Source organism: Erinaceus europaeus, chromosome 11 (genome assembly GCF_950295315.1).
Source record: "Erinaceus europaeus chromosome 11, mEriEur2.1, whole genome shotgun sequence".
Classification (NCBI taxonomy): domain Eukaryota; kingdom Metazoa; phylum Chordata; class Mammalia; order Eulipotyphla; family Erinaceidae; genus Erinaceus; species Erinaceus europaeus.
The window spans coordinates 15,732,847-15,756,977 of record NC_080172.1 but is presented as its reverse complement, the minus strand read 5'-3'; the positions used below and the strand labels follow the sequence as shown (position 1 = coordinate 15,756,977).

Genomic DNA, 24,131 nt, shown 5'->3' with positions numbered 1-24,131 from the left:
CACTCCTCTGGGTCAACCTTCTCATATAGGAGATGTGAGACAGAGACAGAAGGAGAGAAAGACTAAATAACACTGAACTTTCCTCTAATACAGTGGAGATTAGCTTTAAAACTGGATCACATACACATGAGGAAGCAGGCACAGTAAGCAAGTGAGTTATCTTGTCAGCCTTAGAGGAGATGTTTTGAGGCAAGAAACACTTTGGGGGAGATATTTACCCAATACATGATACTGCAAAATGTAAGAGAAAATGAGATTATCTAAGAGTGATACATCATTTCCTAAATGTCTCCTAAATGAATTAGTGAATGCACACTAAAGAGAGGTGGAAAGAAAGAAGACTGAAATTATATAAAGCTTTTTTTAACATATCTTAATAAATGATCCATTGCAATCATTACATTAACAAAATTAAAACAAATATAAAAGAGCTCACTCAAGTATGAAATCCTGTTCTATAACTATAGTCCCCATTGTACTATACCAAAACATGTCTTCAGTTTATGTGCTCAAGTTTTTTAAATTAATATTAATATTTGAGATACTTTCACTTATTCTCTTAATGGTGGTTATTAGAAAATAGCATTTCTTTAAAAAAGAACTTGAAAATCTTGTGTTTGGCCAGCAGATGGAGCCAAGCTCCCAACAATTTTTGTAACAGACTAAAAAATAAATAAAAATCACAGTTGAAGTTATTGGATTGTTGGAAAATCCATGAAACATTTTTGCATAGAAAAACATACAAAAGTATACCATGTTAGAAAAGGAAATTTAGTCATCTCCTTACTTATTTTTGTACTTTTATGCTCAGTCATCTTGAGGAATTAGGAGAAAATCTTTCTTACAGAGTAAGAGTCCTTCAGATGGTCCTACCAGATACTTACTTTCATCATTTAATCTAACTAAAATATTTCCACTGACAGATCTTTACTACGTAACTTCAGTGAAGTTTCTTTTCATTATATGTAGACCATAAATGAAGACAAAACATTAAATAAAATTACTGCTAACTCAAATCTTAATTACATTAAATCCAAAATAACATTACAGAAACTGATACAAACAGGATTTCTCAGGAATATTGTTTATAGCATAAAGTATTAATGAGACATAAATTCTAGTCTTGAGACTACAGTTATTTTTTGTTTTAAAAAAAAAAGTCTTACCTTCATTTTTAAAATAATTTTCTAATGGTTAATTTTAATATTTTAATGTGTACTTTAAAATTTGTTCTACATATTACTGGATGATACTATGAGTTGTTGAATTTTCACTATTCATTTCATAGAAATTATTCAGGTTTGAACTTCCTATAATATGGACAACCAATGGTCATATTATAGTTTTTAAATGATTAATTTATGTTTCTTTCAACTTCCATTCAGGACGTAGTAAATGAGATTTTACCATTTCGTTCTTTTTTTTTCTCCAACTCTAACTTTATTGGGAAAATGTCTATTTAAAGGACTGTTGTTGGAAGAGTACATTTCCACATTTGCCAAAAAATAAGTGTATAAGCGTATTTCAAACTCAATCATACCATTATCTTGTTCCACCATGGGGAGTTAAGTACCCAATTTCCTTTAATGTTGCTCCCTTTCCCCATGTTTGATATGATAGACTACAGTCCATTGAGGATTCATCCTTTATTGCCCATTGCTTTGTTTCTGATAGCCCACCCATGAATGAGAACATCCAGTATTTATTCTTCTCCTTCTGGCTTATTTCTCTCAGACAGGTTTGGACTTCTGCCTAAGATGGCAGGTGCCACACTCGGTTCTGTTTTCTTTCTTTTTTTTTAATATTTATTTATTTCCTTTTTGTTGCTCTTGTTTTTTATAGTTGTAGTTATTATTGTTGTTATTGATGTTGTCATTGTTGGATAGGGCAGAAAGAAATGGAGAGGGGAGGAGAAGACAGAGTGGGAGAGAAAGATAGACACCTGCAGACCTGCTTCACCGCCTGTGAAGTCTTCCTTGCAGGTGGGGAGTCAGGGGCTAGAACCAGGATCCTTACGCGGGTTCTTGCGCTTTGTGCCACCTGCACTTAACCCGCTGCGTTACCACCCGACTCCCCGAGGGTTCTGTTTTCTTCCATCCTCACCATCACAACAAAAACTATAACATACATAGAAAAATAAGCATAGAGTGCTCTGGGAAGTGGTACAGTGAATAAAGCATTGGGTTGTCAACTATGAGGAACCGAGTTCAATCCCCATCAACACATGTACCAGAGTGATGTCTGGTTCTTTCTGTCTCTCAGCTTATCTTCTCACGAATAAATAAATAAGTTCTTTCTAAAAAAATAAATAAATAAGCATACAAACAAGTTTAGAGTTCAGATAAACTAATAACAAAAGAAAAAAAGGCCAGAACTCCAGCAACAAGGCCACAGTGACGTTACCTTCAAAAGGTAAAGTTCCACAGTACTCTTCCACATTCTCACTGTGTCCTTGTTGCTGGAATTCTGGCCTTGTCAAGCTCACTGCTTCCCCTGCTATTGTCATTGGTCCAGGTCTTAAACTCTGTCACTGCTGCCTCTATGGCCACCAACAGGGGTGCAATTTAATTCTTGCTATTTCTCCTACACCTTCACTGCCAGCAGCCCTTGTTGCTGCTGCCTCCATGTCCAACCACCTTTACCACTACCCATCTGGTCCAGCACCAAACCAGGTTCTGCTTCTATTACAACTCTGTGCCTATACCTTTAAAACAGTGTTGGGGGGTGGGGAGAGAAAGACTGGGGAGCTATAAATCACTTGGTAAACTGCAATAGGACTCTAGAAGTGGAGCTACAGAGAAGCATTTCACTGGTGTAGACAGTCAGGGTCCTCCCACCTCCACCAACTTGTTGTAAGCATGTCTAAATTGATGGGACCTTTACAATGTAGACTCAGCCGAGGCATTTGTGTCTATGGATCCTTAGTTATTGCACCCAAACTAGCTTAAATACAGACTGCTAGTCCTGGTATTAACAGAGGATCAAACACAAGAGGAAAACAGAAGGAAGCACACAATGAGGGATCAAGATGGCAGATTGGGGTTGGGGAAGGGAGATCAAACAGAGCTAACCTGTTTCTAAGGGCTTCAAAACTACAATGTTGAGCATGATGAGCAAATTGTGAAGATCTATGTGGAGGATTGCAAAGAGAGAGAGGGGAAATTGTATTAAAAAATTACAGAAGCCAGACCTTCCACCTTCTGTACCCCATAATAATCCTGGGCCCATACTCCCAAAGGGATAAAGAATAGACAAGCTTCTAGTGGAGAGGATGGGATGTATAACTCTGCTGGGGGGAATTGTGCAGAATTGTACCCCTCTTATCCTGTGGTCTTGTCAATAAGTATTAACTCAATAACAATATAAAAATAAAAAAATAAAAATTGTTACACTGATCAGAAGAGTGAAGGATGAAGTGGTTGAATCTTGGGGAAAAAAAAAGCAAAGTGAAACAAGTATTAAAACAGTTGATAGGTAGTCAGGTGGTAGCACAGCAGGTTAAGCACACCTGGTGGAAAGGACAGGCATAAGGATCCAGGCCCCGGCTCCCCACCTGCAGGGGAGTCGCTTCACAGGCGGTGAGGCACGTCTGCAGGTGTCTGTCTTTCTCTCCCCCTCTGTCTTCCCCTCCTCTCTCCATTTCTCTCTGTCCTATCCAACAACAACGACATCAACAATAGTAACTACAACAATAAAAAAAAAGGGCAACAAAAAGGGGAAAATAAATATAAGTAAATATTTTAAAAATTAAGAAAAAAAAACAGTTGATAATATGAGTATGAGACAACACCAAGAAGAACAACATTTGAATTATTGATGTACACAAAGGAGAAAAGATAGAGCTCATATCTGAAGAAATATTAGCCAAGAATTCCCTGAAATTGAAGGAGATAGACTTCTCAAGATTCAGGACGCTCAGGGGTCCGGCGGTAGTGCAGCCGGTTAAGCGCACGTCGCGCCGCAAAGCACAAGGACAGGTGTTAAGAATCCTGGTTCCAGCCCCCAGCTCCCCACCTGCAGGGAAGTCGCTTCACAAGTGGTGAAGCAGGTCTGCAGGTGTCTATCTTTCTCTCCCCCTCTCTGTCTTCCCTTCCTCTCTCCATTTCTCTCTGTCCTATCTAACAGTGAACAACATCAACAACAACAATAACCACAACAAGGCTACAACAACAAGGGCAATAAAAGGGGGGTGGCCTCCAGGAGCAGTGGATTCATGGTGCAAGTACTGAGCCCCAGCAATAACCCTGAAGGCAAAAAAAAAGATTCAGGAAGCTCAATGATCCTCAAGAAAAATAAGTTCAAAGTTTTATTTAGCAAGACATAGTTAAAATGGTAAAGATCAAAGGCAGAGATGATTCAGAAAGATGCTACAGAAAATCCACGTCAACTGCAAAGGAAATTCTATAGGATTATCCACTGATTTCTCAACATGAACTCTACAGGCTGGAGAGTACTGACCAGATATAATCAAATTTTTAATAGAAAAGACCCACACCTATGAATATTTTATCCTAGTAGGTAAACAATCAGGTTTGCACCACATGGCATAAAGTTTCTGACTTGCATGGGGATATGGAGGGACTCCAGCAAAAGTTGCAGCACTGAGTCCAGAAACAGAACATACGGGATACTGAGACCCAACAGAGACAAGGAGCAGAGACAGTCAGCACTTTCCACACCAGCGGCAACCAGAACAGGGAACAAACAAGTTTGCAGGAAGAGTGAGATGGGCAGAGACAAAGCCTGGAGATGGTCTACAGCAAATGAAGAAATCCTCCCCACCCCCGACACTTGCTTGTGTACCCAAATTTACAGGTGCACAATCTGGTTTTCCTGGGTGAAAAGAAATCTGTCACCCCCTCGCTGCATGGCAGGTAAGTGAGTGGGACCCTTACCCACTCAGGTGGCAGCTGGGAGAGACAGGTTGTGGGCACATTGGGGATGCTCTGCCTTGCAAAACTGGAACCAGGGTGTTTGGGGTTTTGTTTTGTTTTGTTCTTGTTTTGTTTTATTCTTTTCTGTTTTTTACCAGGTGGCTATATATCCTGATCAATTTCCTTTGCCCAAGTTTAGGAGGCACCCTCAACTTCAGAAAAAGCAACCACCACAGTTACCCACCCCTCCTATAACTATGGGTCTAACCCTCCTCCTTCTCCTTCTCCTTCTCCTTCTCCTTCTCCTTCTCCTTCTCTTTCTCCTTCTCTTCCTCCTCCTTCTCCTTCTCTTTCTCCTCCTTCTCTTCTCCCTCTCCCTCTCCTTCTCTTCCTCCTCCTTCTCCTTCTCTTTCTCCTTCTCTTCCTCCTCCTTCTCCCCTCCCTCTCCCTCTCCTCCTCCTCCTTCTCTTATCCTTCTCCTTCTTTTAATTTCTTTATTGGGGAATTAAAGGTTTACAGTCAACAGTAAAATAAAATACAATAGCTTATACATGTGTAACAATTGTCAGTTTTCCACACAACCATGCAAATCCCAGAAGGTCCTCCTCTGTCTTCTAGGACCTGAACCCCCACCCCTTTTACATTGGTGCAGTATACCAACTCTAGTCCAAGTTCTGTTTTGTGTTTTCCCTTCTGTTCTTATTTTTCAACTTCTGTCTATGAGTGAGATCATCCCATATTCTTTCTTCTCTTTCTAGCTCAACATGATTCATTCAAGTTCCACCCAAGATGAGATGAAGAAGGTGAATTCATTTTTAATAGCTGAGTAGTACTCTATTTGTATATATACAACTTACTCAGTCACTCATCTGTTGTTGGACACCTGTGCTGCTATAAACATGGTGTACACAGATCTTTTTGGATGGATGTGTTTGGTTCCTTAGGATATATCCCCAGGAGAGGAATTGCAGGATCATAGCGTAGGTCCATTTCTAGCCCTCTGAGAGTTCTCCAGACAGCTCTCCACAGGGGTTGGAACAACTGACATTCCCATCAGCAGTGCAGGAGAGTTCCTTTGTCCCCACAACCTCTGCAGCGTTTGTTGCTGTTACCTTTTCTGATTGATGACATTCTCAGAGGAGTGAAAGGGTATCTCACTGTTGTCTTTAATTCCATTTCTTTCCAAGGAATGCTGGTGAGTGTGGAGTCATCACTAATCAGGCCTCGCCTCTTCTACAGACTATGCCCATACCTGCTTGTAGCTCTTGTAAAGGGCAGAAAGACTGGCGTCCCACTGCTGAGGTTTGCTACACTTAGGGTTGCAGCACCTACCTCTTGCCACAGAACTTAAGACAGAGACCTATCCCATCCCTCTGGTGGTTTGTTTTGTATTGTTGTTATTTTTCTTTATTTTTTTTTTTAATTCTGTTGCTTTGTGTATGAAGTCTCAGGGCTGTCTTTCGCCCACCATGTGTTCTTAAGTTTGTCTTATTTCCTCTCTCTCTCTCTGAATTTTTTTTATTGTTTTTCTGTTTCTTTTTGTATGTCTTTGCAGCTTTGTCTCTTCTTCATGTCTGTTTTTTTTTTTTATTTGTCTGATTACTTCCTTCTCTCTGTGTGAATTTTTTTTCTTTTTGCCTTTTGTTCTGTTGGGTTTTTTTTCTAATATTTATTTATTCCTTTTTGTTGCCCTTGTCGTTTTATTGTTGTAGATGATATGGTTGTTATTGATGTAGTTGTTGGATAGGACAGAGAGAAATTGAGAGAGGAGGGGAAGACAGAGAGAAGGGAGATAAAAACACCTGCAGACCTGCTTCACCCCCTGTGAAGCGATTCCCCTGCAGGTGGGGAGCTGGGGGCTTGAACCAGGATCCTTTCACAGGTCCTTGCGCTTTGTGCCACGTGTGCTTAACCCCCAGCTCTGTTGCCCTACTCCTTGTTCTATGGTTTCATGCATGTGTTTCCAGGCTTGTCTATCCTATCTCCTTTTACATGTCTGTGTTTTTTGGTTTGTCTGCTTATTTTCTTTCTCCTTATGATTTTTTTTCTCTTCTTTTTGTTCTGTTTTGTTGATTCTGTCAGGTTTTGTTGCTTTTGGTTTCTGTTGTTGTTGTTTTTTGTTTGTTTTTGTCTTATATGTTTTAGTTTTTTCCACAGTTGGAGAGTAGGAAACTCATCTACCTCTGTGGCTGCTACAGTTATCCCGGGCCCTCCTCTGAGGCAGAGGTGCTGCCCTTGAGATCAGAATCTTTGCTCACTGCTGAGATCTTAACCCTTGTGCAGTTTCCCCAGTCAATATGTATTATGGTTGCTGACATAACTATCCCTGACATCTGCAGCATTGGAGGGATCTCTCACTAGTGTGGTCATCCTACCCGTCACTGACATTTCAAGTCATTTGACCCCAAGACTTTCAACATTTCATCTAAGTGATTTTTTAATTTTCAAGTGAATTAAATTAGAAATCATAACTAGAGAAAATTTGAAATCATAACTAGAGAAAATTCAAGTGAATTAAATTAGAAATCATAACTAGGAAAAATTAAAATTGCATTTTTCTAATGAGGTTTGTGCTTGTATCAATAAATTAGGTTATATTGTTAAAGCCTACACCTTCCAAAATCTCTGTGAATTAAGTAATAAATGTTGAATTATTTACAAAGCTTTTTTTTTTTTTTCTTATTTTTGCCAGAGCATTGTTCAGCTCTGGTTTACAGTGGTGCAGGCGATTGAACCTGGGACTTTGGAGCCTCAGGCATGAAAGTCTCTTTGCATGACCATTATGCTATCTACCCCTTACCCTAAAAATGTATTTCATTGACATCCTGCTCACTCCAGGACCCAAGCTATGGACTAGTCATCAACTGAAATATTTCTCGTCTCTATGGCCTAGGGGGAAAAGGTAGTAAATTCATGCTTGCTCTAAAATTTTCCACCTGGAAATATCACATTACACTTAGTTAGATCTCATTGGCCAGAACTATTCACATGGATATACTTAATAACCAGAAAAGCTGGAAAGCTAAAAATGAAGTGAAAAGCCATAAATTCCAAATAGTAAATCATTATAATCACATATAACATAAATTGGGGATGCCATAAGAGATTTTGTACAAATTTGTATGGCCTTGCCAATTTCCCTTGTCTTTAAGGAAATTCAAAAAGGTATTTCTTTTATAAGCGTTACAACTAGCTGGAGAGAAAAGACATATTAAAAAATTCTAATAATAACCAATGCCAGAAGCTTTGACACATATTCCCTTTAATGAAGAGACACAAGGTGTTAAATAAAGGTTAACTGAAGGAGAGTTAATCTGAGCCTTACGGGAAGAATAGAATTTATATCGAATTAGCAGTAGGAAATTTGAGACATGAATGGCTAAGGGGGAAAAAATGACATAGGGGAAAACAGGACTGTCCAGTATGAATTATGCAAAATCACTAAAATCAATAAGTTTCCTAGACTTGCAAAAGGTTTAAAGAAAATATGCACTGTGAATGTGGAAGAAAGGAGAAAGGTCTGGAGTTGGGAAGAAAGAAACCATAAGTTGTCGCCATACACTTTACCCAAATAAGGCCCTTGTTAAATTACTGCTACCATCATTTTATTAAGAAGGAACATTTTATCATTAAAAAAGAAAAAAAGTCCTTTCAACTTTTAAAATTTAAAGAGGTTTGACTTATTCAACTCTGACCACATAAGCTATAGTTTTATTGTTTTACACTGGAGTGGTAAAACTTATTGTAAGCCAACTTTTATAAATAGCTGGCCTGAAAAGGAAAAGTTCAAATTTAGATTAATAAAAAAGCATAGCCTAGCAAACAATTAAAACAGTAATTTTATTTGTCAGCAACCAAAAGCTCCTGTACATCTCTGAATAAAACTGGAAAATGGAGGGGGGAAGGGAGTCTAGAAAAATTCCAGAATGGCCTGTAGGAACGCAGAAAGACATAGAGACCTAAGTTAGGGTGTAAACAGAAAAGGAAAGGCATTGTAGAGGAAAAAATAAAACTTTAAGAATAAAGCCTGTTTCTCATTCCAGACCCACCCACCCTCAAAGTTTTCATTTTAATGACTTTTTAACAAACTGCTATTCAAAATCTGATGCCTTAAAATATGACACAGATCTTGAAAAATGCAATCTAACAAAGTGATATCTTGGCAAAAAGAAATAAAAGTATTTCAACATCCCCTGATGGAGAGCTGTCACTCAAACCTTCAGCTAGTCTCAGGGGAATACAGCAAGCTAATCTTATTTATACTAATCTCACTTGCATTTTTTTTTTTTACTTTCTTTGTGACTCATTCAACAATGAAAAAGATGCTAACTAGGCACTCAATGGTTAGTTATTTATGCTTGTATAACTCTAGAGAAAGAAGTTACTACTTAGACTACAAGTTTTTTATCAAGTGTTACTAGTAAATTCAATTAAAAAAAAAAAACTTTTTTTTTTTTTTTTTACCACAGCACTGCTCAGCTCTGGCTTATGGTGGTGTGGGGAATTGAACCTTGGTCTTTGGAGCCTCAGGCATGAGGAAAAATTCAATTTTTATGTTCAAGTAGTTTTGAACTAGATCACAGTGTTTTCCTTAAAATAAAACAATACTTTGTTTTCCTATGGGTAAAATATTTTATCTCTAATTAAGTTTTAAAATGTATTTTTGGAGGCATAATACTATGCCCAAGGACTCTGGTTTGAGCCCGTTTCCCACCTGCGGGGGGGGGGGGGGGGGGGGGTAGGGAGCTCACTAGTGGTGAAGCAGATCTACAACTCTTTTTCTCTCTCCCTTTCTATCTAACCTTCTCCTCACTATTTCTCTCTGTCTTATCTATAAAAAACAGAAAGGGAAAAGATGGCCACCAGGAGCAGTGAATTTAGTGTACAGGCACCTCTTTCTCTCTCCCTATTTCTCTCTTACTTCTTGATTTCTAGCTGTTTCTATCCAATAAATAAATAAAGACATGTTTTTTTTTTTTTTTTTTTTTTAAAAAAGGCCTTGGAAGCCAGGTGGTAGTGTAGGATCCTGGTTTGTAGGATCCCAGTTGGAGGCCCTGGCTCCCCACCTGCAGGTGTGAAGCAGGTCTGCAGGTGTCTTTCTTTCTCTCCCTCTCTCTGTCTTCCCCTCTTCTCTCCATTTCTCTCTGTCCTATCCAAAAACAACGACATCAGTAACAACAACAATAATAACTACAACAATAAAACAACAAGGGCAACAAAAGGGAATAAATTAAATAAAATATTAAAAAATTAAAAATGGTTATTTTTAGATATATCCCTAAATTGATGTTTACGATCCAGATATTAAGATCTAGAGACATTGAACTAAGCTGCAAAAGTAGATAGGAAAGTTACTAACATTGTCAGCCCAGCTGTATGGGTACGTCTCACAATTTCTCCAGATAGATGGCAGCAGATCCTACCACACACGCTCTCTAAAAGATCCCACAATGACCCTGGGTCCGTACTCCCAGAGGGATAAAGAATAGGAAAGCTATCAAGGGAGGGGATGGGATACAGAGTTGTGGTCACGGTGGGTATTGTGTGGTGTTCTACCCCTCTTATCCTATGGTTTTGTCAGTGTTTCCTTTTTATACATAAAATAAAAATTAAATTAAATAAACAGAGCAGCAACAGTAACTGAAAGAACCTAACCCTGAAACTAATAGTGGAAAATCCTTTGCTGCTAGCCATACCAAACTGACAGGCTCAACTGATGATAGACTGAATACCTGAGAATCATGGCAACCCCAGTCCAAGAATGCCAAGTAAGCTGGTACGACAGGTGGTACACCTGGTAGAGAGCACACCTTACCATGCACAAGGACCTGGGTTCAAGCCCCTGTCCCCCAGCAGCAAGGGGGAAGCTTCATGAGTTGTAAAGCAGGAATGCCTTTCTCTTTCTCTCTCCCTCCTTATCACCCTATCCCCTCTCGATTTTCTCTCTCTCAATAAAATAACAGGGAAAAATGGTCACCAGGAGCAGTAGATTTATCCTGTGAGCACCAAACCCCAGCTATAACCCTGGCAGCAATAAATAAAATAAAATAAAATAAAATAAAACCTATTCAGTTATACTATCCAGTCAGACTTTAAAAACGCAGATGAAAGAAGAGTCACACTAAAGTCCCTTGTCTAGAGGGATCACTGCAGCTCCCTTCTGCCCATTATCTTTTTACACAAATTTTCCATGTACTCTCACTTTCAATTACTATTGAAAAAAAAATTAAACCTCATTTGAAATACTTTACTGGAGGAGGACCTAGAAGGGTTAGACTGGTATGTGGAAAACAGAGAAATGTTTCATATGTGCAAGCTACTGTATTTTATTGTAAACTGTAAACCTTTAATCCCCCCCCCAGCCCCAATAAAGAAAAGAAGAGAAAAGAAAAGAAAAGGAAAGGAAAGGAAAGGAAAGGAAAGGAAAGGAAAGGAAAGGAAAGGAAAGGAAAGGAAAGGAAAGGAAAGGAAACCTCTGCTGGACATGCCGCCATTCTTATCTTTACTTTCTTTTCAATAAACACTAACTTGCTTACAGCACTGTGTTACCCTGGAATTCTCTAAATATGGGACATAAGAACTCTGTGACCAGCAGGAAGGCCCCCAGCAACTTATGTAACCTGCATTCTTACATAATGGTAACAGTTTTTCCTGAGCTCTACAGGACCTATATGGACCTAAGTTCCACATACCAAGATGCCGCATAGTAGAAAAACCTGCTCTCCTCACCTTGGAAAAATCCTTTCTCAACCTTTTGAACATTAACAATACACAAAATAGTAGGCAGAGAACAACGAGAAATGCTGTGTAGGGGTGTCCTCCAGGATCAAGAGTTAAATTCTCTATCAGACAGAGAAGCAGACCAACTGCCATCCTATTATGGGAGAAACATCTGGTGGTCTGTTTTCCTTGCAAGTATCCTCTCATTCTCTATTTTTAATTTTAATGTATGCACATTACTGCTGAGTCACCTCCTAGAACAAATCTTAGTCAACACTTTTAGAGAGAGCAAGGTGCAGAGAGAGGGGAAGATATCAAAACGCTACTGCTCAGCTCTGGCTTATGGTGGTGTAGGGGATTGAACCTGGGACTTTGTGCCCCAGGCATAAGAGTCTCTTTGCATAACCAATATGTGATCTACCCCTGCCTTGTTTTCCTTATCTCTACTGAGGACTTTCAGTTGATTAGGATTCAGCAGGGGCAGGTTTTCGTTAGGTTAGGCTGAACTTTACTCTGGGATGGATTAATTCCTAAAAACAAAGCTCTTATGTGGTAGAGGTCTTCTTGTTCACCTACGAAATCAGCTAGAGAAGAAAGGGGTGTTGATTTGTCTGTGGGATATCTTGAATGTATGCAAGGAGCAGGAATGGTGTGTGAGGGCCCTTGTACTCCTGAAAATGCATATGAGAAAAGGTACTGCAGATTCAACTGGGACGAGGTAATGTAGCTATATTTCAAATTTAGTAATATAAGAAATAAATATCCACTCAGATTAGACATTTTTCTTTTTTAATTTTTATTTATAAAATGGAAATATTGACAAGACTATAGGATAAGAAAGGTACATTTACACAATGCCCACACCCATAACTCTGTATCCCATCCCCTCCCCTGATAGCTTCCCTGTTCTTTATCACTCTGAGAGTATGGACCCAGGGTCATTATGGGGTACAGAGGTGGAAAGTCTGGCTTCTGTAATTGCTTCCCTGCTGAACAGGGGCATTGACAGGTCGATCTATACCTGTCTTTCCCTAGTGGGGAAGGGCTCTGGGAAAGCGGAGCTCCAGAACACATTGAGGTACAGAAGGTAGGAGTTCTGGCAGGTGGGGAGCCGGGGGCTCGAATCAGTATCCTTATGCCGCTCTTTGCACTTCACACCACGTGCGTTTAACCCACTGCACTACCGCCCGACTACTCATAAAGTCTTGATTTCCATTTCTCCAGATTGAACTCTCTCTTACTAACATAATGTAGAAATTGGGGTGGTGGTCTCTAATTTAAACTGCTTTTCTCTACACCTAAATAAACTTAGGTAGCTAACATTTCTAGACTTTGAGCTCATTTTCATTAAATTCTGCAGATTTTTAAAAATAATTCTGATTAGTGATTTAATAATGATTGACAAGCTTGTGGTATAAGAGAAGTACAATTCCATACAATTCCCACCATCAGAATGCCATATCCCGCCCCTCCCCTCCATTGGAAGCTTCCCTATTCTTTATCCTCTGGAGGTACAAATCAAAATTCTTTATGGGATGCAGAAGGTAGAAAGTCTGGCTTCTCTAATTGCTTCTCCACCGAACATGGGTATTGACAGGTCAATCCATATCCCAGCCTATTTCTATCTTTGCCTAGTGGGACAGGGTTTGCGGTAGGTGGGGTTCCAAGACACATTGGTGAGGTCATCTGCCTAGGAAGTCAGGTTGGTGTCATGAAAGGATCTGCAACTAAGGGAAAAGAAGCAGAGTGAGTTCCAGGTGGAGATTTGGCAATGACTTGGGGGCCAGTGTAGCCCCAGAGAAAATGAATGCTTCCAATCTGATCGCCCCTTCCCAACGCAGACATCACTAACTGATCTCATTCTCTGCTTCTGAGATACGATGAGACTTCTCAGCCCATTTTAATACATCATTCTAAGCAGTGTGTCTACATGACAACAGGTAAGATTATGACATCTCAAGTTTAGTTCCAGTCACAAATAAGAGGCAAATGACATTCACAAAGAATTTTCTTTGTCCTTTTTAAAAAAAAATTTTTATCTTTATTTATTCATTGGATAGAGACAGTCAGAAATTGAGAGGAAGGAAGAGATAAAGAGACACCTGCAGCCCTGCTTCATCACCTGTGAGACTTGCCCCCTGCAGGTGGGTACCCAGGGCTTGAACCTGGTTCCTTGTGCACTGTGATATATGTGCTCAACCAGGTGCACCACCACCTGGTCCCAGAATTTTCTTTTTCATTATACATAAAGTAACTTATTTATTCTATTCATCATCTTTCCTTAGTGGTGGTGGTGGTGATGATAATAATGATGCAACTAATATAACAATATTTTATTTTATTTGACTCTCAGTAAGAGATAATTTGTCTTTTCAGTTATATGATGATATGTAAAATAAATTTATTTATTTTGATTTAGTTATCTATTTATTGTGAGATAGAGACCAGAACACTGCTTGCTCATATGTGCTGCTAAGGATTTCACCAAAGAAATTGGTGAATGCATTCTAATCAACTGAGGCACATTCCCACCCCAAATGATGATCTTTTTTAAAAATATTTTATTTATAAAAAGGAAACACTGACAAAAACCATAGGATAAGAGGGGTACAACTCCACACAATTCCCACCACCAGAACTCCGTATCCCATCCCCTCCCTGAGAGCTTGCTTATTCTTTATCCCTCTGGGAGTATGGACCCAGGGAACGCCCATGTTCAGCAGGGAAGCAATTACAGAAGCCAGACATTCCATCGGTCCTCCAAGATAATCCAGATAAATCCGTTTACATGTCTGCCTTCTGATCAGAACTTTGCTGAGGTAATTGGTTGAATTTACCTGTGATTTCATAGGGAAACATAATGAAAAGACACACGGGGCCAGGTGGTGGCACACGTGGTTGAGCACACATGTTAGAATGCGCAAGGATCTAAGTTCAAGCTGCTGGTTTCCACCTGCAGGGGGAAAAGCTTCGAAAGTGGTGTAGCCCTGCTTCAGGTGTCTCTCTGACTCTCACCCTTTCGTTCCCCCCCCCCACCTATCAATTTCTAGATGTCTCTATCTAATAAATAATAAATATAATTGAAAAATTTTAAATACAGGAGTCAGGCGGTAGCGCAGCAGGTTAAGCGCAGTGGTGCAAAGTGCAAGGACTGGCGGAAGGATCAGGGTTCAAGCTCCAGGGTTGTTGCTTCAGGAGCGGTGAAGCAGGTCTGCAGGTGTCTGTCTTTCCCTCCTCCTCTCTGTCTTCCCTCCTTCCTCCATTTCTGTCCTATCCAACAACCACGACATCAACAACAACAATAATAACTAGAACAATAAAAAAACAACAAAAGGGAATAAATAAATATTTTAAAAGTTTAAATACACACACTTATAGGAGTAGCCGGTGGCTGCCATACTTACAGTGAAGTATGTTTTTATACATTACACAGATAATTTTATTACAAGTATAGAACCACCTAACCTACCCTAGATTCAGGATACTAGACAATAGCATCTCAATCTATCAAGGTGAATTAAAATTAGTTTACATTTTTAGTTTAATTTTCACTGTGATGAAAAGAAACAGGCCAGTATGACAGGATACTTTTTAAAATTTTTTTTATGTATTTTTTTTTAAAAAGACATTAACAAAACCATAGGATAAGAGGGGTACAACTCCACACAATTCCCACCACCAGACCTCCGTATTCCATCCCCTCCCCTGATAGCTTTCCTATTCTTTAACCCTCTGGGAGCATGGACCCAGGGTCATTGTGAGAAGCAGAAGGTGGAAGGTCTGGCTTCTGTAATTGCTTCCCCACTGAACATGGGCGTTGACTGGTCGATCCATAATCCCAGCCTACTCCCAGGCTACTTACTAAGTTTGAGTAGAAGGTTCATGGTCAAGAGAACACTGACTCATATGGTCCAACATTACCTTCTCGTAAAGCTGCCTCTGAAAAACACCTTCCCCAAAATAACAGGACTGAAATTGACCTTGGGTAACCATGAAGAGGGATAGACTTTGGAATCATTGCTTTTCATTATCGTACTAGCTATGTGACATATGACGCTAAGCAAGTTTTTAATTGCTAAGAACCTGTAAGATAGAACTTAATATTACCTAATCTGCGAGAATGATGTCCTAAAAATTGAAAGTAAATTTTCTTAAATGTTTAAGACCATTTTTATTGGTTATTTGCGAAACTGTTTTTGATGCTTTTGTTATAAGTGAAGTTGAAAAGCAGTATTTCAGAAGGGCGGGTGACAGCACACCTGGTTGAGTGCACGTATTACAAAGTGTAAAGACCCAGGTTCAAGCCGCCAGTTCCCACATGCATAAGGAAAGCTTCACAAGTGGTGAAGAGGTCTGCAGGTATCTCTCTGTCTCTCTCCCTCTCCATCTCCCCCTTCCTTTCAATTTCTGCCTGTCTATTAAATAAATAAAGATAATAAAAAAAATAAAAAGAACAAGAAATGCAGTACTGAACAAGTCTGGATCTGAGCAATGACCCATGGGTAATTAACAAGAGGTCCATATAGCTGTTTTTAGGGATGGTCCTACTATTTAGTTTGTATATCTGACCTAGATTCTTTTCTTAAAATATTTTATTAGCTATTTAATAATGGCTAACAAGACTGTAAGATAAGAGGGGTAGAATTCCATACCGTTACCACCTCTACAGCTCCCTGTCCCATCCCCTCTATTGGAAGCTTCACTATTTTTTATCCCTTTCTGAAAGTATGGTCTATAATTCTTTACGGGGTGCAAAAGCTGGAAGGTCTGGTTTCTGTAATTGCTTCTCCACTAGATATGGACATTATCATGTTGATCTATACCCCAAGCCTGTTTCTATCTTTCCCTAGTGAGGGAAGATTCTGGTAAGGTGAGGTTCCTGATCACATTGGTGAGCTGATCCAGGTTCTAAAACACAAAACTGACTTATTTCTTCTAAGGAGACATGACTCTATCCCTTGGGATGTACACATCTGACATTTCTTTCCATTCTGTCATGCATGTATCCAATGAAATACAGACAGCACTTTGGATCCGAAAGCAAGTAGGAGCTGACAAAGTGATAGAAGTATAAACAACAAAGGGGTCAACTTGAAGGAACTATTACTGACCAAATTTATTACAAATTGGCAATCAAAATAAATCATGAAAGTAGTGAATCATGATTCACTAACTATAACTGAAACCCACAATATTACTGAAGGAAGCTAATTGTCACATTTGAATACCAAAAAAGATAGTTGCATAATTAAAAATACTCTACCAAAAATACTTGAATTACAGAAGGACCAGGTTAATTGATGGGATGCTATCACCAACTTAATCACATAATCTGATGAACATTATCAGTAATATAATAAATCAAAATGACGTACCATCTGACAAGTTACAATGAGAACACAATGTCTCTTCTGTCATATTCCTGCCAAGGTGTATAACCTGAATTATATAAAAAAGAAAAATTCAAACTAACACATTTTTAACAAAAAATAATACCTACAATATTAAAAAGGGGAAGATAGAGAGGGAAAGAGAAAGATAGACACCTGTAGAACTATTTCACCACTTGTGAAGCAACCCCTCTGCAGGTGGAGAGCCAGGGGCTTGAAACAGGATCCTTGTGCTTCCTACTATGTGAGATTAACCTGGTGCACCACCATCCAGCCCCCTTTCCTTATTTCTCATTGATAAATAAATAAAACATTCAAATAATAATAATTATGTCATATAGACAAAATAGGCCAAAGAGATACTAAGAAAGTCCTCTGTAGTGATAGGAATGATATCAAGAACATATAGTAGAAGTTTTAAAATTAAAGTGCATGAAAATGTGTGTAGCATGCTAAATTTATGTTTAGAAAAGCAGAATTGGAAAATAAAATCCATATCCATATTTATTTATTTATAGGATAGAGACAGCCAGAAATTGAGAGGGGAGGCAGGAAAGAAAAGGAGACAAAGACACCTGCAGCCCTGCTTTACCACTCATGAAGCATTCCCCTGCAGGTGGGGACCACGGGCTCAAACCTGTGCCCTTGCGCATTGTAGCATATGCATTTAACCAGGTGTGCCACCACCTGGCCCCCGACTGACCCCCCTTTATTTAAATTTTACTTATAAAAAGGAAACACTGACAAAACCATAGGATAAGAGGGGTACAATTCCACACAATTCCCACCACCAGATCTCCATATCGCATCCCCTCCCCTGATAGCTTTCCTATTCTTTATCCCTCTGGGAGTATAGACACAAGGTCATTGTGGACCATATTCCAGAAGGTGAAAGGTCTGGCTTCTGCAATTGCTTCTCCACTTCTTCTTCTAGCGTTTGCCCTTCTTCTGTAGCCAGTCAACAGCGTCAGGTTGAGCCTGATGTAAAGTTTCGAGACCTCCTTTGAATCTGGAGAGCTGGCAGTCGTTGACTATGTGGGTCATAGTCTGTCTGGAGCCGCAGGGGCAGTTCGGGTCGTCTCTGGCTCCCCAGCGATGGAACATAGCGGCGCACCTGCCATGGCCTGTTCGATAGCGATTGAGGAGGGCCCGATCATAACGTGCTAGGTCAAAGCCGGGTTGACGCTTGCAGGGGTCTGTGATGAGGTGTTTGTTCTTTACCTCAGCTGACTGCCAACTCTGTTTCCAAGAGACTGGAACAGAGAAGTTCAGTGTAGGCATAGGGGACCAGATTGGGTGACAAGACGTCAAACATTGGACAGGGTGGGCGAAGATATCCGCGTATATTGGCAGGTGGGGTCAAGCGTAGACGTGGGAAATGAACTTAGATGATGCCGCATCCCGACGAGGCGGGGCGATGTTGCTAAGAACTGGCAGCCATGGAACCGGGGTGGAACGGATGGTGCCAGAAATTATCCTCATGGAGGAATATAATTTGGAATCGACCAAGTGGACATGGGGGCTACGGAACCATACTGGGGCACAGTATTCTGCAGTGGAATAGCATAATGCCAGAGATGATGATCGGAGTGTGGAAGCGCTCGCGCCCCATGAGGAGCTGGCCAGTGTTGCAATGATGTTATTCCTCGGGCCCACCTTTGCTTCAGTTTTTATGAGATGTTCGTGAAATGACAGGGTGCGATCGAGAGTAACACCAAGATAGACTGGCTGGGCTTCATGCTGGATTCTCGTATCGCCAAGCTGCACATTAAGCTCACGCTAGGCCGAGGCATGGTGTAAAAACAGATGATACCGTTTTTGCAGTGCTAGGGATTAGTCGCCATTTTTTACAGTAATCAGATATCAGAGACATGTCTTTCGTGAGTGTTTCCTCGAGGATGTCGAACTTGGATGCCTGAGTTGCACAGCAGATGTCATCGGCGTAGATGAACTTCCTTGAAGAAGTTTCTGGGAGGTCATTGATGTAAATATTAAATAGTGTAGGAGCCAGAACAGAGCCCTGGGGGAGGCCACCTGAGACAAGTCTCCATCTGCTAGACTTGTCACCCAGATGCACCCGGGCATTGACAGGTCGATCCATGCTCCCAGCCTGTCTCTCTCTTTCCCTAATGGGGCAGAGTTCTGGAGAATCAGAGCTCCAGGACACATTGGTGGGGTTGTCTGTCCAGGGAGGCCTGGTTGGCATCATGCTAGCATCTGGAACCTGGTGGCTAAAAAGAGAGTTAATATATAAAGCCAAACAAGTTGTTGACTAATTTTGAACCTAAAGGCTGGAATAGTGCAGATGAAGAGTTGGGGTTCGGGGGAGATCTCTGTTTTGTAGATAGCTAGTAGGCATATTTTAGTTACATTCCAAAGGGCCTGTGGCTATACTAGATTTTTTTTCCCTGAGCCTGAAATCTGATATGTATGCGGATCCAAGTTATTGTCTGGGGAGATGATATCATGGCTGGGAAAAGGACCAGAAAGCTGGATCAGGGAAGAGAGTAGCTCCCTAATATGGGAAAGGGGTATAAATATTGTTGACTGTAAACCCCATCCATTTGATGTGATCTGGGGCCCATATTCAGCTTATGAGCCTATGTGACCTTTGCATCCCTGTAGATCCAAGCTTATATTCTGTGGTCATGAGTAGGAATTTTCCAAGCTGCCCCAATATTAGGACCCATCTTCCTCATGTGTAGCATAGAGTATGTTGTCTAGCCTCCCTTCGGAGGATGGAACATTCTCTACCATTCTTGATCCAAGTTGAGGGCAAGGTCCTATGAGGGCCCACAAAGGTGTCTGTTTTGTTGTTCCTCATAGAGATGGCCAGTAACAATGAAGAGAGATTTATTCAAGATCTAGACCCATCACGTCTTTTTGGGAATTTCAGGACTCCCCAATTAGGGCCCCCAGATGATGGGGTGGCTTGATAGTCATCATTAAAGTATGCCAGTCTCTTGAACTTATTCAACTTTTACAGTACTTGCTTTGCTAAGGTTAGCTTGGGAGTGAGGGAAATATAATAGGAAATAGGTGAGGAGGGTATCTAAGTCTAAGTAGAAACTGTTTCATTATGAACTTTATACTGACTCACTATAGACTATTGTGTACTTTTGCTTTCAGGTATATATTTTGCCCTAATTCATGGATACTTGTGAACATATGCCCTATCTCATGGGACCTGGTCTGTATCTAGGTTTTGTGGCTTTGTTAGGAAGTGAACTACCTGGAATGGAATTAGAGAATCCTATGAAAGGAAAGGTCTAACCTGAGTAATGAGTGTGAAAGGTTGACATTCCATGCCTGACTCTCTAGACACAGTCTGAAGTGAAGCATACCAAGCTTGAGGGCTTGAACCTTGGTCCTTGTGCATTGTAACATGTATACTCACTCAACCAGGTACACCACCACCAGCAGCAGCAGCCCCCCAAAAAAGCAACAAATGTTACATGTAAGACAAATTTCTTCTTGGAGGAGGCAGGAGAGTTAATCTGGAAATTTTCCAAGTAGTTTATCAACATTTTTTTTTCTAAATACATAAGTCTATACTCAAGGGAAACTGATGAATGGGTTTTCTCTCACCTTGTCCGGTAAGCATCTCCTCACTAAGGGCACCCCTCCATCCACATACATAACACTTTGCTCTACACCTGCTCTTCATTTTGATGGGTCCTTAGATGCTTGAATCACTGTCCCTTTTATCTGCTGCTGAACTAGTCAGGATCAATCTCTAAATAGACCAAAAGAGGAACAAGGGACAGGAAGATAACACAGTGGTAATAAATAGGCCTGCATATGAGAAGTTCCAGGTTTGGCTCCGAGAACACCATAAATAGTCATAAATCAGAGTTTCAAGTGAAATAAATAAATAAATAGGAAGAAGAAGAAAGAAAAGAAAAGGAAAGAAAAAAAAAAAAAAAGAATCTGCCCAGATGTGCAGAAACATTTAAGTAATCAAAGCAAGGATTTGGGGCTTAAATATAAGATAAGAAAAGATAAACCCTGCCTAAAAGTAATCTAGTTCTGATAGAATTCCCTGTCTTTCTGATTAACAAATGTTTTAATATCTCCCAACTAGACGCTCATGAAATTCACCACGATAGTTTTCCTTTTTAAAGCAGGTGAACTTATATTCATATTGTGAGTAGGCTTTTTCCAACGTGTGCTGTTTTTTCCCACTTGTTTGTCCCAGAGTATTGCCATTCTCCACTATGGCCAGCCCTAGGATCTCTGCTCTCTGACAGACTAATACCTTTGCTCCTGGGGTCTAACAAGTGGTCAAAACATCACCTCACACAGTATCTTGCCTTTTATTTTTTCCTGTGCCAAAGATATAGTGGAGCTAGGAAAAAGGACTCTAGTATATCATGTATTAATTAATATCAAAAATGGAAAAAGTGAAGTCTTCCAACTTGACCACATTTCAATTAAAGCTAACAGTCCTGACATTCATTTCAGCAGTGCATTTCAGAATCCACTGTAGGGGTCATCTCATTTGCTTTCCACAGTTGAGTTATGTAAGTATCTCTATTCCAGAAGTGAAGGAATGAACTCAAATATGTTAAGTGAATTTCCCTAGATCACAGAGCTAAGAAGAAGCAAAGCCTGTAAGATATTTGAATTTGACTTCTCTTCAATAATTTCTAAGTAAATCTCTAGGAGTATTAAGTTAATAACTATCAGTAATGGGCATTTCCAAATTCAAATGAGTTTAAGTTTTTATGAGGCAATCTAACGCCTCAAGAACAATGTCTACAGAGGCTGGGAATTCCAGAAAATAATAGCTAAAAAGGTTAATTTATTCTGACAGAAAGATGATTAATACAAGGTAAGGTAACCTATCTCTAATTAACCTAACCCATTATTGAGTCCTTAACAAGAAAGGTGAGGATCGCAGAAATAACACATGGAAAAAATTCAGAGGAGAAAATTTGAATCCCACTGTGGGAATGATAATCACTATATTTGTTAGCCACTGGGAATGCTTAAAACTACCTTTATATTTAAGTTAGAACCTAAAATATTTCTTTAATCAAAGCTGTGTTTAACCGAGCTATGAGATCAACAAGTATAGTCTAACATCTATTTACATATTTTTAAAAGTATATTTTAAACAACCATAAAGGGAAATCTGTGTACTTTTAATCAAATCCTTGCTTGTGTGTTCAAGATCTTCTAATAAAAAGTTAAAAATTGCTTCCAAATTTTTTTCTTGACTTATCAATGATTTCATTATAATTCCTTTCACACATATAAACATCATTTTTGGGAGTCGGGTTAAGTGTAGGTGGTGCAAAGCGCAAGGGCCGATGTAAGAATCCTGGTTCAAGCCCCCGGCTCCCCACCTGCAGGGGAGTCACTTCGCAAGCAGTGAAGCAGGTCTGCAGGTGTCTGTCTTTCTCTCCCCCTCTCTGTCTTCCCCTCCTCTCTCCATTTTTCTCTGTCCTACCCAACAACAGCAATAATAACTACAACAATAAAACAACAAGAGCAAAAAAAGGAAATAAGTAAATAAATATTTTTTAAAAAACATCTTTTTTATACTTGCCATATGTCAATAGGAAGTCAGACAAAACAACAATAATACATCCATTAAAAGTACATTTGATATCCTTGAAAAACTAATGTGAATTTAATCATACCTGTGTGGAAATGTCAAGCACTGAAAATATATGATTTTCTTTTTTTTTTTTTTTCCTCCCCAGGGTTACCACTGAGGCTTGGTGTGGCACTATGAAACCAGTGCTCCTGACAGCCTTTTTTTTTTTTCAATTTATTGGACAGGACAGAGAAAAATTGACAGGGGAGGGGAAGAAAGGGAGCAAGAAGACACAAACCTGCTTTACTACTTGTGAAGCAACCCAAACAAACCCCCTTGCATGGGAGCCGAGGTCTCAAACCCAGATCTTCAGGTGGGTCCTTGCACTTAACACTATGTGCACTTAATCCAGTGCTCTACCGCCCGGCCACCTCTGATTTTCTATATCATATAAGTTAAAGGGTTTTTTTTTTCATTTTATTGTAGACTGTAGTATTAAAAAAGATTAAATATATCATTTAGCTATATCTTTTTTTGAGAAATGAATCAGTATCTTGTTTTTATTTCTTTTTTAAATTTTATTTATAATATGGGAATATTGACAAGGCTATAGGATAAGAGGGGTACAACTCCACACAATTCCCACCACCAGAACTCTGTAACCCATCCCCTCTGCTGATAGCTTCCCTGTTCCTTATCCCTCTGAGAGTATGGACCCAGGGTCCTTATGGGGTGCAGAGGTGGAAGGTCTGGCTTCTGTAATTGTTTCCCCACTGAACATGGGCATTGACAGGTCAATCCATACTCTCAGACTGTCTCTCTTTCCCTAGAGGGGCAGGGCTCTGGGGAGGTGGGGCTCCAGGACACACTGGTGGGGTCATCTGCCCAGGGAAGTCAGGTTGCCATCATGGTAGCATCTGGAACCTGGTGGCTGAAAAGGAGTTAACATATAAAGCTGAAAAGATTGTTGACTAACCATGAACCTAAAGGCAAGAATACTGCAGATGAAGATTTGGGGGTCTCTGTTTTAGAAAAAGTTAGTAGGCCTATTTTAGATATATTCCAAGGGTCCCATGACATTACTAGTTTTTGCCTGAGTCTGACAGCTAATATGTAGGTGGACCCAGGTTATTATCTGGGGAGATGGTGCCACAGTTAGAAAAGGACTAGGAAGCTGGATCAAGGAAGAGAGTAGCTCCCAAATATGAGGTAAGTATATAAATATTGTTAACTGTACACCCCATCAGTTTGATCTAGGACCCATATTCCCCATAGGAGCCTATGTAACCTCTGCATCCCTGTAGGTCTGAACTTGAATTCTGTGGTCACCGCTAGGAACATTCCAGGTTTCACTAATTTGAGGACCCATCTTCCTCAGGTGGTAGGCAGAATATGTTATCAATCTCCCTTCGGAGAATGGAAAAGTCCCTGACACTGTTGATCTACATTGAGGGCAAGGTCCTATACGGGCCCACAAAAGGGTCGATTATGTTGTTCCTGTTGGAGATGACCAGTGACAGTGGAGAGAGGGATCTGTTAGAGGTCTAGGCCCATCATGTCTGTGTGTAATCCCAGTATTCCCTGACCAGGGCCCCAGATGAT

At 40.0% G+C, this 24,131-nt stretch overlaps 1 long non-coding RNA gene across 2 annotated transcripts in view; it reads right to left on the bottom strand.

Moving 5' to 3' along the window:
- Nucleotides 1-24,131, bottom strand: part of LOC132541201 (uncharacterized) — a 42,758-nt gene that overhangs the window by 5,891 nt on the left and 12,736 nt on the right. The window contains exon 3 of one of the 2 annotated variants that reach the window (XR_009552372.1): nucleotides 22,828-23,460. The exons of the other annotated variant lie outside the window; for it this stretch is intronic. This is a non-coding gene — a long non-coding RNA (uncharacterized LOC132541201). Of the gene's footprint in view, nucleotides 1-22,827; nucleotides 23,461-24,131 lie in introns of those variants that run through there. 2 annotated transcript variants of the gene reach the window in all.